General features: G+C 41.3%; 1 protein-coding gene across 3 annotated transcripts in view; it reads left to right on the top strand.

Moving 5' to 3' along the window:
* The first annotated feature begins 4,922 nt into the window (after positions 1-4,922).
* The window catches only part of palmdb (palmdelphin b), an 86,370-nt gene continuing 79,511 nt past the window's right edge, over positions 4,923-11,781 (top strand). For all 3 annotated transcript variants that reach the window (XM_041814202.1, XM_041814203.1, XM_041814204.1), the window contains exon 1: positions 4,923-5,043. The gene's annotated coding sequence lies outside the window, so the exon portion shown is untranslated. The remainder of the gene's footprint in view (positions 5,044-11,781) is intronic.

Below are 11,781 nucleotides of genomic sequence, written 5' to 3'. Positions count from 1 at the left end.
TTTCTCATTGACAATGAAGTGATTGTTAAAACAATGTTGAAATGAGATTGCTAAATAAACAGCCACACCAGCCCTGTTTCTCGCAGTTGCTAGATCACACTTTAAGTTTGAAATAAAGTCATGTGGCAGTAAAAAAAGAGATGCTTTACTGGCTTGAAGCCAATCACAAGGTGCTTCACGTATTCAGTATCATCCTATCTTTTCTGCAGTTACATCTTCCTTCTCTTTGTCAGAGATCATAACTGCGGTTGTGCTGCCCAAATGGTGTGTTTAAAAAGGCTCTATCTTTAGACTAGAGCAACTAAAACACTCCACTTCACTTCAGTTGTTGCCATGGAAACCAGAGTGCCAGCCTAACGGCACTTGAGTAGAAGCGGTTTGTTGGGGGATAGGAACAAGGGAAATAATGAAATGATGAGCATGACTGTGCTATGAATGATTGAGTGATTAAAGCAGGAATACCTCTCTCTTTACATCACTGTAGCTTTGATCATGTTCACAGGGTGTTGATCCTGTTCAATAGAACTAAATGACATCAACATCAGATTTTAATCTGATATAAGGTATTTTTCCTTAAACTTGACCACTCCAGAACATGCACCTTGTTGTCTTTAAACCATTTCTATGTAGTTTTCTCTGTATGCTTCCGAACACTGTCTTGCTGGAAAATAAATCTTCTCTCACCTCTCTTCTTGTCACCTCTACTGAAAACAACAGACAAGGACAACTGAGCACATTTTACAGGGGAAGTGAGGAATGAAGTGAAGTTACAGCCCCTGCTATAACAGATGTCTTAAAAGAACATGGCAGTTACAATGCCCATAAGAAAATATTTACCGCCTTGGATGTTTTAAAAAAGCAAAACAATAAATAAATAAATAAATAAAAAACTCCTCAGTGCCAAAGTAAAAACAGATTTCTACCTTTACAAACATTCTAGGACCGGCTGCCGAGAAGCATCCCCACAGCATGATGCTGCCACCACCATGCTTCACATCACAGAGGTGATGTGCAGTGTTTGGTGTCTGCCAAACATAGTATCTTGTCTGATAGCCAAAAAGCACCATTTTGATCTCATCAGACCAAAGAACTTTCTTATACTTGACCATGGAGTCTCCCACATGCCTTTTGGTGAACTCTAGTCCAGACTGAAGCTGAGTTTTCCTCAACAGAGGCTTTCTCTTTGCCACTCTCCCATGAAGCTTTGACTGGTGAAGACCCCGGCCAACAGTTGTTGTATCTACAATCTCTCCCATCTCAGCTGCTGAAGCTTGGAACTCCTTCAGAGTAGCCATAGGTGTCCTGATGGTCTCTCTTACTAGTCTCCTTCTTGCACACTCACTCAGTGACTCCGTTTGCCCTGCCAGCCATTAACTAGCAATTTAAGCACACTCAATTGCTAAGCATGTATTAACGTAAATTGGATTAGTCTTACTAACTTTAAAATCCTCATGGCATGGAATACGAATGTGGCTCCACCAGCTCCTGATATATTTCTATATAAGGCCCTCTGTGGAAAAAGTTTGTACACCCCTGCCCTACGGAGTCTAGACACTGGTAGTGGTGGCTGAAGACTTGCAGAAGCCGGGTGGGTGAAGAGATGATGGCTGATGACTCTGCAAAGACAAGGGACAGACAAGGGGCAGACAGGGAATCATATTTAAAAAGGGAGCAGAACCGTGATAGGAAAACAATGACTGAGTAGCACTGTGCTATTGGTTAGAAAACGCAGGCTGACTAGACAGCTGCCGAGACAGCGACAGCCCCCACAATGACAGCTTCAGCAAATGACTGCGGGAAAGTTAGTGAGCATGTGAGAGAGGGGTGATGGGAAACCAACTGTAACTAAGAATGAAAATGCATAGTCTTTCTGATTGAACTGAAACGAGACCCTAACCCTTGTACCAATCTGAAGTGAATCTGGCTACAGAAGATCATAAAAAAATGACAATCCAGGGCATCAGCTCTAGGTTAGAATGTGTAACCTGTGTACAACTGATATCAGAGAGAGTGGAGGTAAAAAAACAAATTAAAAAAAAAGAGTAATTTGAAAGTTATACTGATACTGCCTTTTGCCATAATGAGGACATACTTTCTAAAGATTGATCCTCCACACTGGATTTGCGACTAACAATTACCATATTTTAACGGGGTACTGTTGCTGTGGAAACCGCACTCTCTTAAATTAAAGCTTTTAGGCCTTGCAGTACTTTTACAAGGAGCATGGGAATTAAGCGCCATTACCGACAATTAAGCTGTACCAGAAGGACTTTCAGTTTCTGCATTTACATCCATGGCCGTCAGTCAGCCTGAAAGCCCGCAGTAAGTGTGGCTTTTTATTTATAGAACCGCAGAGTTTGACCATGTTTTTGGGCCAGAATGAGTTGAGTCTCAAAAAATGACAGGTCTCTTGTCCAAAACAGCTTGCTGATACTTGTCAGTGTATTTTATCCTTCCCTCCTGGGATGGCAGAAGGACTTGACATCAGACATTTGACATTAAAGCACAGAAAAGCTTGTACGCCTACATAGCTGTCCTCACTAAACAAAGAAGTCTTTGGTTTTTCATTAGAATATCAAATATGCTCATCACACTTGTATTTGACGTAAAACTACACAAAGAGGCACTTGTGAGTACTCTCTCTGTTTTCAGCATCTCATTCTGATGAAAGTCAACATGGATGAACAGTTTGAGAGGTCCATTTTTATCAGAGTCCTGCTGCAGTGTTAGAGCTTTAGGGGCAGTTGCATTTGCCATATAGCTCTCAGGGCTCTGGCCAGGGTGAACATATGAACTCCACCATCAAAGAACAATTGATCAAAACAATGATGGCAACAGGTTCAAAATGACCAGGTGCTCTCCCATTTGTGTTGTATTCCATACAAAGCATACCAAATATAAAAGTCAATCTTAGCCCTCATGAAGTTTTGATGGGAGACCGATGTTCATGGGGGAAAGTCCAACTTTACCCCCCAACAAAGTAACATTATTATTGGCCAGTGAGTTCATATATAAATATATGAAAGAAACAACAGCAAAGAAAGTTACGTTTGTGTGTGTCTGAGCCCCCCCAAAACCCACTGGCAAACTTATTCAACCTTTACAATGGAGATTATTGATCATGTCTGTCAAAGTCTCTCTTGCTCAAGGTATTTCAGGTCATGTACACCACTCAAAAGGTTAAGGGGGAGGGAAAAGAGATATGTAGATTACAGATTACCATGGGGAAACAGTTGTATTTATTCAGGACTAGCATTCATTTTCTGTCCATCCTTTTTCTGTGTCCAACTGGCTGAATAGACCTCGAGACTTTGGACTGGACTAAATTGAATTTATTGCAGTTTAACATAGTTTCATTACAGAGCATAAAGCTGATGGGCCACACATAAAGTTTTTACCTATCGGTAATTTCCAACTCTTATCCCTACTTGCAATACAGTCTGGCTGCAGACCACAGATTTGAGACGTCCCCCATTGCAGACCACTGCTGTGACACTGCAGATGTAGGACAGAAATACATGCTAAAACGTTCAAAATGAAATGAGAAAAAAATTCCAGTTAGGGTTGAATTAAGGGTTAGGCTACCAAAAGTTAAAAGTCAAAAACCCGACCTTAAAACCTGATTATAAAACATTTAATATAGCCAGCTAAAAACCAGCCATATACAACAACGCCAACGTTTGCGGTTCTGCTACATTGGATATGAGAGTAAGTTGAAAGTTCTTTGCTGGCATTGTTGTATATTTTGGCAGTCGAATATTGATGACGTCATGTGCACTTCCGCTTCCTTCAAAATAAAATAACCTTTTGTGTTTTTTCGGGCTGAGATCGTTTTATCTGGGGTGTTTTTTTTTCTGATGTCGTTTTGTCTGATTACTTTAATTTTGAGGCAGTTTAGTCTGAGGCCGTTTTGCCTGAAGCAGTTTTATCTGACGCCGTTTTATGTGACGGCGTTTGGTTTGACAAATGACGCCATTTAATCTGATGCCGTTTGGTTTGACAAATGACGCTGTTTAATCTGACAGCATTTGGTTTGACAAGTGAGGTCATTTAATCTGACGGAGGTTTTTCCTGAGTAATGAGGGCGTTTGGTTTGACAAATGAGTCTGTTTGGTCTGATAAATGACAGAGGTTTTCCTGATGACTGATACCTCATTCTGAGACCTGAGGATGTCCTAAAATGTACACCGTACACGTGTTTTGTTGCTCTTATTGGCCTGTAGAGATGTGATAGACAGAACATTCATCCATTCAGGATTTTTTCAAATCCTCTGCCTTCTCTCAAATGTTTCCTATTGAAGCTTTCCCAGATGGATTTGTGAAACACATCCATCTGGCGTGTCAGAGTTTCATCATGTCACAAGTTTCATCATACTTCATATATCTTCATTGGTGTGATTATATTTCAGGGTTAAACGCTCTCAAATGTGTCTTGTCTGAAAGGTTACAAAGTGAGCACTAAATCAGGCAAATGTGACTCTAAAGGAAAAGTCTGATGTGTTTAAAGACACTTTTTTAGAGCTTCTCCAGAAACTAAGTTGTGTATTCTGTCCTGAGTGAGTCAACACAGAAGTGATTCAAGACCATCTTTTCAAACAGAGCCACTATAATATATAACTTTCAAACTTTGAAAAACCCTTCTACCTTCTACGATTGTACTTGAGATATTTTTAAGAAAGCTTTTGATTTATAAGACTTGGCTTAAAATGTGTGCATGCAGCAAATACCTCTCCAGTGTGTGAGAGCCTACAGAGCACATTTGTTGGGCAATTGTTTGTCAGAGGTATTTCAGGCGCATGGTTAGGCTCTGTGACCAGCTCACGGGAGAAAATAAAGACGGAGAGAGAAAAAGAAAGCGAGGGAGAGGAAGGGAGGGAGTTAGCGAGGGAGGGAGGGAGAGAGTCTTCCCAGTCAGTCTGAATCTCTCTCAGCCTACACAGCCTCCCAACACAACCTCAGGCTCAGTAATGTTGGATACGCTGCAAGACTGAGTTCTCTCTTCCACACACGCTCTGCTATCACCTGTTTGAGGACACACACTCGGTGAGTAGACCTCTCTATCACTGTTGCTGTATGCCTTTCCCTCTGTGTGACATTAGTGTGAAGAATCTATTTGGAGCTGAGGGCTTCCAGCCCGTACATATTCTTGTCAGATGAGAAGATTGCAACGCACAAATGATGGATCCTACCATAAGTCAGTTACCTAGAGGTAACTTGTTAAAGGAGCTAAAATGAGCTTCAAGAGTCTTTTGATACTATAATCTTTTAATTCCTCTAAGCTGTCGGCTGCTTGTAGCCTCCCAGCAGGAGTCTGGCTTTAACTAACAAGCACTTTCACTCATTGGTGGACATGCACAAATCCACACATACAGTAAGCAGTAGTTGCGAAGCCTATAAAGTCACCTAATGACAGCTTCTGTTAAATCAAATACAAGAAAATGACAACTTTCCCAAAAGTGCCGAGTTCACAGATACAAAAGCACTCCCACATACATGCTGGGCTGCCAGTGGAAAACCAGTCACCCTTCGCCCTTTCCCTCCCACTCAACCCAGTCAGAAGTGCGCCCAGCACATGTGGCACAGCAAGGAAGGGAAGATGCTAATGAGGTAGGGAGAGGAGATTCACACTTATATATAGGTATATACAGAGATATGATTGCCTGAGATATTTTATATCCAGGAGTCCCCACGGATAAATTAACTAAATTTTTTTAAAGGGATGTTTATATAGGTTGTTAATTTTATGTGGATATGTTCAGTATGAAGCAGCAGAAGACTGAATTTTAACATTGGGACTGAAAAAGTAGGCTCATCTCTGCAATATGTAGTGTAAAATGATATTTTGTAGTCTTAGAGCAACATCAGTGTTGGTACTGATGTATTTCTCTGTGCTAACTTTGGACAGAGGCAAGAGTAAACTTGCAGGCAAGATTATCCTCGCCCTTCATTAATGTTATCAGCTGTCCTCCATGGCTGTAGCCCACATGGTTAAGACCTACAAGAAAAAATAGAAGCCATTTTTCTCATAAATATGTGGTTAAAGACCAAACCAGGCTTGGAACATTTCACTAATGTTATTAACACAACTCCAAAATAAATACAATGCAAATCTGTATCCAGTGAGTTGAAACAAGCAATGCAACATATTACACCAAAAATGGATGCTATTGCATCATTGTTTGTTTATAGCTTCTTATAATGCATTGCAAAGGAGTTAACTCTTTCTATAACCCCATAAAGAAGTTAATTAAAAAAATGCGTTTCAAAACAGCCCGTGGAGGCTTAGAAATCCCATTTATCACTGAGAATGAAATCACTGAATAAGTTATTTGGGTTTGAGAGACAAGCGGCTGGTGGAAATGTTATTAGAGCAGAGCTCCATCACCTTGATAAACTTGTTGTAGCAAACCATGCTCTGGTAACTGCATCCACTGTTTGCTAATGTGCTGTTAATCCACTGGAGCTCAGATTAAGAAGGCGGAGCAAGGATTAGAAGTCAGAGGGACTTTGGCAGAATAACCAGACAGACAGACGGACAGACGCAGAGTTATTGGGGTCATGTCACTGGGACTGGAGTCGGTCATGGATTATGAACTGAGATCTGCAGGTCAAACCTCAGGGAACTCTAACAAAACTCTTGTTGAAAAATCCAGTTATCCCCCACAATGCTGAGGCTACATGAGGTTCAATGTTGAACAAACTAATAGTAAAATGCTGTGAGACAAACTATTAGTAGCTGTGAAAAAAACCCTTACTAAACCAAAACCACACCTAGGAAGTAATCTGAGCTACAGCAATACAATACAGCAATACAATAGTATATAATAATGTAGCTACCAACATCCAAGCTATTTTCTTTTATCAATACAGTTATTATTATTATTATTATTATCATTATTATTATTTAATAATAATAACTATTAATTATTATTAATAATAATAAAATAATAATTGTTTATTTTTTAAAAGATTTTAATAATAATAATAACATTAATACTAGTGCTAATTATTTTTTTCATTATTTATTTATTGAATCCTTTTTTTAATTATTATTCTGGCTGTTATTATTTTTATTACTTTTATAATTGTTATTATTATTGATGTACAGTTTTTGTTAATTAATTAACTAATTACTTTCACTGTTATTCTTTTTCTTATTTTTATTATTCGTTGCAAAGTTTATTTGTCTGAATAATCTTCGTGTGTCTGTTGCCAATGCAATTATTTTGCTGCTCCAAATCACGCCGTAGCCTGCCAGACTCAGAATCCAAAATATGACCAGGGACAAAATATCAAACATGTTTGATATTTGCGATTCTAGGTCGTGGTGCCTCTGACAGAGTACCCACAACAACCAATGAGAGCGAGCAGACCGAGTAGTGTCACTGACCGGATCATACGTACTTTCAACACCCACAACAATAAACTCAACTGTACCATCATTCCAGCCAGGATTTCATCCCAAGTCTTTCCCTTGTTTGATGATTTTTGCTACATCTGCAACACATGCCAAGGCAGCCTGTTGGACAGCAAGAGGATATCGACAGACATCCGTGTTCGTTAGGCTGTGATATAACAATTAAACAGAAGTTCACTTTTCACTAAAATGCACGTCCAAATACAACAGGCATCTTTGAAAAAGTGCTCGACTGGGCTTAAACTTTGTTGTGAATTGTTGCTTGTTTGGATGCTACCACACTGCTTTATCAAGAAAACAGCTACTGAAAACCAGATAAAACAGCAACTCAGGCATGTTGGGTATCATCCAAAGTAAATAAGGCTAAGGAGTCTAATAATGTCTGAGACTGTGCGACTGGTAAACAAGGCCATCTCTGCCTACACCACCAACACCAATCAGTCCCACAAGTCTGGTATGACCTAAGATAAACTGGACCTTACTGTGAAAGGCACTGACTTTAAAGACACTGGCATTAGTGTCATAGCCAGCGTCAGCCTGGCTTACAGGATAAGCACTTTAAACACTGTGCACTGTACAGTACACCTTTCCCTAGGCCATAACCTCAGCTCTTTCCTTTGTTTTGAAAGTCACAAGAGGTAGCTTTTTGAGTGGAAGAGTGAGAAGCTTTGGAGACTGCTCAGACACTTTGTGCATGCCACTGACAGTCCATTTGGCTGATAAGCGCATGGTAATTACTTTAAATACAAGTGCCGTGGTGGCACCAACAGACTCATGCTGGCTCCCTGAGCTATATTCAATTAGCTTGTGTCCATGGTATTAATTATGACTTCTTCTCCATGCTATTCCTGCTCAGTTCAGGCATTTTTATCAGTTAAGGGGGATTTTCCAGAGGTTTACTGGCATGAGGTAACTAAACATGACCTTTATCCTAAGCTTCTGTCACTTAGCTTTCACAAAGACTGCAGCTCCACAAACCTCGAGTGTGCCTAAATTGAATTATGACTGACTGCATTTCACATATGGCATCATATATTCAAGGTGGTCATATTTATCCTGCATGATTGAAAGGTGTGTTTCTCCCACCGTCAGCTCTCTTTCATCACCTGCTGCTAGCACACATGCAGACGCTTATGCACACAGTTGGTCCAGCTGTGAGTCAGGCACAGTCTCTATTTTCAGCAGTATGGGATCAGGCCTCCATAGTGTCAACAGGTGGGCACACTTAGTGTTAGCATGACATTGAGGAGCCTCCTCTCTTTCCTTCACTCCCCTGTAACTCAAGTTTCAATCTCCCTTCAATCCTTGAACACAGCTATTCCCAGCACATGCTGAAGAAATAGCCTCACCTTTGTGCCCAAAATGCACATTACATAACTTGGCATGTCCATGGCAGACAACACTGACCATCCCAGTGTCAAGGCTTGTGTAAGTTCTGAGTGTTTTAAAAATGAAACTGAAAAACAGAATATGCAAATATGTCAGACCTACATTTCTTTAAATTGGAAGGAAGCAATGCGAAGATATTTTTATGACTTCTAAAAGTGAATTAAAGATATTTTAGTCTCTGCCTCAGGTGAAGGAGTTCAAGTATCTCATGGTCTTGTTCAAGAGTGAGGGTAGCTGTCAAAGAGGGAGATGAGCCAAAAAGCAAAGCTTTCGATTTACCTGCCAATCTACCTCCTGACCCTCACCTATGGTCATGAAGTCTGGGTAATGACAAAAAGATTAAATTCACAGAAACAAGTGGCCAAAATTAGTTTTCTTTGTAGGGTGGCTGGGCTGAGCCTTAAAGAGTGGGTGAGGAGTCCAGACATCCAGATGGAACTAAGAGTAGAGCAGCTGCTCTTTTGCATCAAAAGGAGCCAGTTGAGTTGGGCATCTGATCAGGATGCTTCCTGAGCACCTCCCCTTGGAGGTCTTCCAGGCGTGTTAAGCTGGGAGACCTTGGGGAAGATGCAGAATGCACTGAAGGGATAGTATATCCTGTCTGGTTTGGGATCTCCAAGAGGCCACTGAAAAGTGGTGGAGAGAGGGATGTGTAGGTTGACTTGCTTGGCCTGCTACCACCACGGCCCGTCCCCGGATAAACTGAAGAATGGATGGATGGATGGATGGATGATGGATGGACGGACGGACGGACAGACTGCCATACGGAAGGATGGGCGGATGTATGGATGGATGGATATTTGTGGGACAAGTGCCCAGTGAAGAGATCCCTAAACCCTAATTGTTCCTTTATTATTAGCCCCCACAACTCAACTGTGTAGATCAGTGGGCAGCAAAAATCTAGCACCAGCTAGGGCTGACAAGTGGAAACCTCCCTTTACATGTATTTTATCCTGTTAGCTCAACAACATCTCAGGTTAGCTGGACAGGAAGCTCAGGTGCCTCAAAGCCATCCTCCTCTGGGTAATCCATCACCGGCCCCTATACCATACAGCCATTCCTTTTTTACCAATTCGACCTCATAGTAATTACAGCTCAGGCAGCTCTGGAACCAGTAACAGACTCAAAGCTCTGTACATGCAAGCTCTATATAGTGGCAGCACAGATATTACCTACTCTTGCCCCTGCCCCCCAATGGTCCCTTCAAGCAAAACACAACTATTCCTGATACCAGTATTACACATGGGAACAATGGCAGGAAAAGTCCATATAGAAAGCTTAGAAAAAGAATAGGGGAAGTAAAACTAGGGTGAGGTTCCTTGATCAGGATTAGCACTTACCCCAAAGGCAAAGGCACAGTTTGACTCTTTGACCCAACTGCCGTAGGCAGAATGTAGACACATTACTGAACATAATGTTCCTCCACATGTTCAGGTTCCAGGGCACTTGTTGCTGACACCAGTGCAAAAGTGGCCTGACTGTGAAGGGCAGTCATGGCAGGCCTCCTGGCAGCCTTATGAAAAAAGAGATTGGCTGTGTGCAGTCTGATCCGGATTGGCTGGGCAGATATTCCTGCAAACCTTAACTGCAAATCTGTAGGCAGCCTATTGTTCCTAAGTGCTGACAGGGTGAGGTAACTGTCTTTTTGGGGTGTCGTCTTCTTGGGATGCACACGTGGCAGCCTGTCTCGGATATCCCCCGTTACATGGAACTTGGCCTTCGGTTTAGAGATGGTACTAGGGTTTACTCCAAATAATGCTGCAACTTGGTTTTTCACACCAGCTTGTAGTCACCCTTTCACACATGCCCTATCCAGATCAGTCAAACAAGGCCTGCCAATTCTTGGAGCACCAACTGACCACTTCAGCAGGACCCATGACAATCACGCACCTGATTGTCAGCACCTGGGGGTACAATGAGCTCAAAATAAGTCAGCAACAGCAGAATAAGCTGTTTGGCACTGGCAGAGAAGATATGCCAAATTTTATGGACACAACCCACATACTCAGCTCAGCTGCTCATCCCACAAATACATGTTCCTTACAAATGTGGCACCAGTTGAAAGGGAAATAAACAGACTTTCCAACAACATAAGATTTATTGCCAAGAAGCACTGAGAAATAATCTACATAACAGAAATTGTCAGGAAAAAAACTGAATGTTTTGAGTTAAATTTGAAATTGTAACACTCTCTTCAGACTGTATGTAAGTTTTCCAAATAACAAGCAAAAATCTAATAATAAAGGTTTGATTATTATATTCTGCTGTTTGTATTCTAACCCAGGTTATTTTTCTGTATTTTCTGGATACACGATGACAACTGTCTTTCCTGCGGTGACATTAGTGCAGTGTATGTGTTTGGCATGTGTGGGTGTAAGGCTCCTATTAGTCGGTATGTGTGTGGGTGTGTGATGAGGCTGAACATGAATGTGTAAAACATGAGCACTGGCATACAGTATTTACGACAGACATGGCCGGTGTTTCTGTGATCCCTCTCTCCTCAGCTAACAAATGTGCGTACTGTCAGGACTGTCAAGGACATTTGCATTTAACCCGCCTTCATGTGCTCAATATTAAAGCCCTTCAATTGTCCCTTAAACAACAGTCAGTTCATTAACTCAGCGATAGATGTAGTATTATCTAGATGAATAAAGCCTCTTTTAAGACAATACAGTGTTTGTTTCTGTGGGTCCTCTCTCATCACTCTCCTCCCACAGTGCAAAAATCATGCTCTTAGGTTTATAGACCATGTTTCCATGGAAGCCATTTTCTTGTGATGTCACACTTGGGGTGAAAAAACCCAAGTGCTATCTTGTCACACTGATATACTTTAGGTCAGTGATCATCACCAGGAGGCCCGGGGGCCACATCAGGCCCCCACAGCTTTCCATCTGGCCCCCAGAGGATAATTAAACAGAAATTTTGAGAGAGCATATCATGGCATTCTGTTGTTTAACTTTTTTTCTTGGGGTTTA

This window comes from Cheilinus undulatus, linkage group 19, assembly GCF_018320785.1.
Source record: "Cheilinus undulatus linkage group 19, ASM1832078v1, whole genome shotgun sequence".
NCBI lineage: Eukaryota > Metazoa > Chordata > Actinopteri > Labriformes > Labridae > Cheilinus > Cheilinus undulatus.
Note: the sequence above shows the minus strand (reverse complement) of the source record. Positions and strands in the feature narration are given on the sequence as shown.